The sequence below is a fragment of the Diceros bicornis genome, unplaced genomic scaffold, assembly GCF_020826845.1.
Source record: "Diceros bicornis minor isolate mBicDic1 unplaced genomic scaffold, mDicBic1.mat.cur scaffold_751_ctg1, whole genome shotgun sequence".
Lineage (NCBI taxonomy): Eukaryota > Metazoa > Chordata > Mammalia > Perissodactyla > Rhinocerotidae > Diceros > Diceros bicornis.
In genome coordinates this window covers 59,717-65,716 of record NW_026691627.1, presented here as the reverse complement: position 1 = coordinate 65,716, position 6,000 = coordinate 59,717, and the positions used below count along the sequence as shown (strand labels likewise).

Below are 6,000 nucleotides of genomic sequence, written 5' to 3'. Positions count from 1 at the left end.
TACAGCACCCGGTATTCCCAGGCGGTCTCCCATCCAAGTACTAACCAGGCCCGACCCTGCTTAGCTTCCGAGATCAGACGAGATCGGGCGCGTTCAGGGTGGTATGGCCGTAGACGTCGGGGCCGCCGCCGGGCGCCCCTAAGAAGGCGCGCCGGGCCGCCCCGGCCCCTGTGACGCGGGCCCCCAGGCCCCTGTCAGGCGCGCGCCCAGAGCCCTGTGACGCGCGCCCCCAGAGCTCTGTGACGCGCGCCCCCAGAGCCCTGTGAGGCTCACAAGCCGCCGGCGCCCCGCCCCCCCCCCCCCCGCCCCGCCCGCTGCCGCCGGCCCGCCGCGCTCCACCTGCCGCCGCCGCCGCCGCCGCCGCCGCCGCCGCCGCCTGGCCAGCCAAACCCTGCGGTGCGCTGCCCTGCCGCCCGCCCAGGGCCTGAGAGGCCTCTGGCACCCCGCGGGCGGGGGGCGGGGCGCCAGTCTAGGCGCTCTCCCGCCCCATCCCGGGAGTCTCCAGGCTCGCGCCCGCTCGGCTCGCTCCCGAGGTCGCAGGAGATCGGGCTGCTCCGGGCCGTGCGGCGGGAGGCGTCGCGGCGTCAGGGCCCCCCGGCCCGCGCTCCTCTGAGCCCCCTCCGGCCCGAGGAGCCTCCCAGCCCGGGGCCTGGCCGCCGCTGCTCCGGGCCGGCCCCGAGGGGCCCCAAACCACCCCGAGCCACCCTGGCGACCAGAGGGCATCGGCGGAACCCCGCCGCCCTCCCTCGGTTCGCGTCGGGGCGGGGGGCGGGGCACCGTTACCCCCACGCCCCCCACCGAGACTGAGACCCCGCCCACGCTCGTCCCCCCCGTGGGGACGCAGGAGAGCTCCTGTGCGAGGGAGCGGAGAGACAGAGCCACTGAGAGGATCCAAGACACCGACCTAGACAGACCCCCACCGGCACAGACACACAGACACAGAGAGCCTCTGCAGAAGAGGCAGCTTGCCCACGGCAGGGTGGTCGTGCTTGAGCTGGGCCTCAGGCAAGGAGGCAGTGGCCCTGGGGCAGGCAATCACTCCTGGGGCCCTAGGACGCGCAGCCTCGGTCTCAGGAGTCCGGTGCCGCTCGGGCAATGTTGTCTCAGGGGACTCTTCCACTACCTCTGACAGACAGGGCCAGGACCAGGGGGAAGAGAGCGAGGCGCCTGAGCGAGGGGACACGGAACATCTCAGCCAGCCAGATTCACGGTATTTTCCTTCGATGTTTTAGAAACCAAAGTGACTGCGAGATATCCACCAGGAGCCAAACGTCAATATTTCAAGTAAAGGCAGGGCCAGGAAGAAAAAGAAAAAGGATGCCGGTCACGTGGGGCCGGAAAGTTATCAAACTGGGGAAGGGGACTTCTTTGAGAAAAACAAACAAAGATAAATAAATGAAAAGTGACACGTCGAGACACAGGGGCGGAAACGAACGTTTATTTTGAGTGAGATCACAAGTGAGAACAACGCACTAACTTGATTGAGACACACCACAAACATCAGAAAATCCAGAAGCCGTGGCGTTTTGGATGAACTGCCTGAAATGCTCCCCTAACCCATTTTCCCCTGTCCTTTTGCAGACGGTCTTCTGAAAACCTTCACCAGGTTCCTGTGGTGCCTCAGCTCCGGAAGAAGTATTTGCTGCTTGTAGCTTTCTGATCCGTTGGCCCCCCCCTCCCCCTACGGGGGAACGGAATCCATTCTCTCCGACGCGACCGCGATGACGCTACCAACTGGTTGGGGCGGCCGAGTGAACTGCTCGGGTCTGTCGGGCCCCTAGCGGCTGGGAAGAGGCCGAGGACACAGGGAGCCCACGAGCGCGGAGTCGGGGTCACGCCGGGCCCCAGTGGGCCCGGGGTCCCGGTGGGGGGGGCCGCGAGGTTGAAGGGCTGGGCTTCGACAGCCTGCCCGCGCCTGGGCGGCTGTCGCGCACACGGGCAGCAGCTGGGCAGCGGTGGGGGTGGGGGCGGGCGCGGAGGCCGGAGGGGCGGCCGGTGTGCCGAGGGAGCCGCGCTGGGGGCGGTGGCAAAAGGAGAGGGAGACGGCGGGAGGCAAAAAGCCTACAGCACCCGGTATTCCCAGGCGGTCTCCCATCCAAGTACTAACCAGGCCCGACCCTGCTTAGCTTCCGAGATCAGACGAGATTGGGCGCGTTCAGGGTGGTATGGCCGTAGACGTCGGGGCCGCCGCCGGGCGCCCCTAAGAAGGCGCGCCGGGCCGCCCCGGCCCCTGTGACGCGGGCCCCCAGGCCCCTGTCAGGCGCGCGCCCAGAGCCCTGTGACGCGCGCCCCCAGAGCTCTGTGACGCGCGCCCCCAGAGCCCTGTGAGGCTCACAAGCCGCCGGCGCCCCGCCCCCCCCCGCCCCGCCCGCTGCCGCCGGCCCGCCGCGCTCCACCTGCCGCCGCCGCCGCCGCCGCCCGCCGCCGCCGCCGCCGCCGCCGCCGCCGCCTGGCCAGCCAAACCCTGCGGTGCGCTGCCCTGCCGCCCGCCCAGGGCCTGAGAGGCCTCTGGCACCCCGCGGGCGGGGGGCGGGGCGCCAGTCTAGGCGCTCTCCCGCCCCATCCCGGGAGTCTCCAGGCTCGCGCCCGCTCGGCTCGCTCCCGAGGTCGCAGGAGATCGGGCTGCTCCGGGCCCTGCGGCGGGAGGCGTCGCGGCGTCAGGGCCCCCCGGCCCGCGCTCCTCTGAGCCCCCTCCGGCCCGAGGAGCCTCCCAGCCCGGGGCCTGGCCGCCGCTGCTCCGGGCCGGCCCCGAGGGGCCCCAAACCACCCCGAAACCCTGGCGACCAGAGGGCATCGGCGGAACCCCGCCGCCCTCCCTCGGTTCGCGTCGGGGCGGGGGGCGGGGCACCGTTACCCCCACGCCCCCCACCGAGACTGAGACCCCGCCCACGCTCGTCCCCCCCCGTGGGGACGCAGGAGAGCTCCTGTGCGAGGGAGCGGAGAGACAGAGCCACTGAGAGGATCCAAGACACCGACCTAGACAGACCCCCACCGGCACAGACACACAGACACAGAGAGCCTCTGCAGAAGAGGCAGCTTGCCCACGGCAGGGTGGTCGTGCTTGAGCTGGGCCTCAGGCAAGGAGGCAGTGGCCCTTGGGCAGGCAATCACTCCTGGGGCCCTAGGACGCGCAGCCTCGGTCTCAGGAGTCCGGTGCCGCTCGGGCAATGTTGTCTCAGGGGACTCTTCCACTACCTCTGACAGACAGGGCCAGGACCAGGGGGAAGAGAGCGAGGCGCCTGAGCGAGGGGACACGGAACATCTCAGCCAGCCAGATTCACGGTATTTTCCTTCGATGTTTTAGAAACCAAAGTGACTGCGAGATATCCACCAGGAGCCAAACGTCAATATTTCAAGTAAAGGCAGGGCCAGGAAGAAAAAGAAAAAGGATGCCGGTCACGTGGGGCCGGAAAGTTATCAAACTGGGGAAGGGGACTTCTTTGAGAAAAACAAACAAACAAAGATAAATAAATGAAAAGTGACACGTCGAGACACAGGGGCGGAAACGAACGTTTATTTTGAGTGAGATCACAAGTGAGAACAACGCACTAACTTGATTGAGACACACCACAAACATCAGAAAATCCAGAAGCCGTGGCGTTTTGGATGAACTGCCTGAAATGCTCCCCTAACCCATTTTCCCCTGTCCTTTTGCAGACGGTCTTCTGAAAACCTTCACCAGGTTCCTGTGGTGCCTCAGCTCCGGAAGAAGTATTTGCTGCTTGTAGCTTTCTGATCCGTTGGCCCCCCCCTCCCCCTACGGGGGAACGGAATCCATTCTCTCCGACGCGACCGCGATGACGCTACCAACTGGTTGGGGCGGCCGAGTGAACTGCTCGGGTCTGTCGGGCCCCTAGCGGCTGGGAAGAGGCCGAGGACACAGGGAGCCCACGAGCGCGGAGTCGGGGTCACGCCGGGCCCCAGTGGGCCCGGGGTCCCGGTGGGGGGGGCCGCGAGGTTGAAGGGCTGGGCTTCGACAGCCTGCCCGCGCCTGGGCGGCTGTCGCGCACACGGGCAGCAGCTGGGCAGCGGTGGGGGTGGGGGCGGGCGCGGAGGCCGGAGGGGCGGCCGGTGTGCCGAGGGAGCCGCGCTGGGGGCGGTGGCAAAAGGAGAGGGAGACGGCGGGAGGCAAAAAGCCTACAGCACCCGGTATTCCCAGGCGGTCTCCCATCCAAGTACTAACCAGGCCCGACCCTGCTTAGCTTCCGAGATCAGACGAGATCGGGCGCGTTCAGGGTGGTATGGCCGTAGACGTCGGGGCCGCCGCCGGGCGCCCCTAAGAAGGCGCGCCGGGCCGCCCCGGCCCCTGTGACGCGGGCCCCCAGGCCCCTGTCAGGCGCGCGCCCAGAGCCCTGTGACGCGCGCCCCCAGAGCTCTGTGACGCGCGCCCCCAGAGCCCTGTGAGGCTCACAAGCCGCCGGCGCCCCGCCCCCCCCCCCCCCGCCCCGCCCGCTGCCGCCGGCCCGCCGCGCTCCACCTGCCGCCGCCGCCGCCGCCGCCGCCGCCGCCGCCGCCGCCGCCGCCGCCTGGCCAGCCAAACCCTGCGGTGCGCTGCCCTGCCGCCCGCCCAGGGCCTGAGAGGCCTCTGGCACCCCGCGGGCGGGGGGCGGGGCGCCAGTCTAGGCGCTCTCCCGCCCCATCCCGGGAGTCTCCAGGCTCGCGCCCGCTCGGCTCGCTCCCGAGGTCGCAGGAGATCGGGCTGCTCCGGGCCGTGCGGCGGGAGGCGTCGCGGCGTCAGGGCCCCCCGGCCCGCGCTCCTCTGAGCCCCCTCCGGCCCGAGGAGCCTCCCAGCCCGGGGCCTGGCCGCCGCTGCTCCGGGCCGGCCCCGAGGGGCCCCAAACCACCCCGAGCCACCCTGGCGACCAGAGGGCATCGGCGGAACCCCGCCGCCCTCCCTCGGTTCGCGTCGGGGCGGGGGGCGGGGCACCGTTACCCCCACGCCCCCCACCGAGACTGAGACCCCGCCCACGCTCGTCCCCCCCGTGGGGACGCAGGAGAGCTCCTGTGCGAGGGAGCGGAGAGACAGAGCCACTGAGAGGATCCAAGACACCGACCTAGACAGACCCCCACCGGCACAGACACACAGACACAGAGAGCCTCTGCAGAAGAGGCAGCTTGCCCACGGCAGGGTGGTCGTGCTTGAGCTGGGCCTCAGGCAAGGAGGCAGTGGCCCTGGGGCAGGCAATCACTCCTGGGGCCCTAGGACGCGCAGCCTCGGTCTCAGGAGTCCGGTGCCGCTCGGGCAATGTTGTCTCAGGGGACTCTTCCACTACCTCTGACAGACAGGGCCAGGACCAGGGGGAAGAGAGCGAGGCGCCTGAGCGAGGGGACACGGAACATCTCAGCCAGCCAGATTCACGGTATTTTCCTTCGATGTTTTAGAAACCAAAGTGACTGCGAGATATCCACCAGGAGCCAAACGTCAATATTTCAAGTAAAGGCAGGGCCAGGAAGAAAAAGAAAAAGGATGCCGGTCACGTGGGGCCGGAAAGTTATCAAACTGGGGAAGGGGACTTCTTTGAGAAAAACAAACAAAGATAAATAAATGAAAAGTGACACGTCGAGACACAGGGGCGGAAACGAACGTTTATTTTGAGTGAGATCACAAGTGAGAACAACGCACTAACTTGATTGAGACACACCACAAACATCAGAAAATCCAGAAGCCGTGGCGTTTTGGATGAACTGCCTGAAATGCTCCCCTAACCCATTTTCCCCTGTCCTTTTGCAGACGGTCTTCTGAAAACCTTCACCAGGTTCCTGTGGTGCCTCAGCTCCGGAAGAAGTATTTGCTGCTTGTAGCTTTCTGATCCGTTGGCCCCCCCCTCCCCCTACGGGGGAACGGAATCCATTCTCTCCGACGCGACCGCGATGACGCTACCAACTGGTTGGGGCGGCCGAGTGAACTGCTCGGGTCTGTCGGGCCCCTAGCGGCTGGGAAGAGGCCGAGGACACAGGGAGCCCACGAGCGCGGAGTCGGGGTCACGCCGGGCCCCAGTG

General features: G+C 67.8%; 3 non-coding genes across 3 annotated transcripts; all 3 read right to left on the bottom strand.

Annotated features, from left to right (window-relative positions):
• Nucleotides 1-115, bottom strand: LOC131403658 (5S ribosomal RNA; the record flags this gene model as incomplete). Its single annotated transcript, XR_009219450.1, has 1 exon — nt 1-115. It is a non-coding gene; the product is annotated as a 5S ribosomal RNA (ribosomal RNA).
• Nucleotides 116-2,058: 1,943 nt separating this feature from the next.
• Nucleotides 2,059-2,177, bottom strand: LOC131403655 (5S ribosomal RNA). Its single transcript, XR_009219447.1, has one exon. It is a non-coding gene; the product is annotated as a 5S ribosomal RNA (ribosomal RNA).
• Nucleotides 2,178-4,134: 1,957 nt separating this feature from the next.
• LOC131403651 (5S ribosomal RNA) lies at nt 4,135-4,253 on the bottom strand. The gene has a single exon (XR_009219443.1). It is a non-coding gene; the product is annotated as a 5S ribosomal RNA (ribosomal RNA).
• Between the last annotated feature and the right edge of the window lie 1,747 nt (nt 4,254-6,000).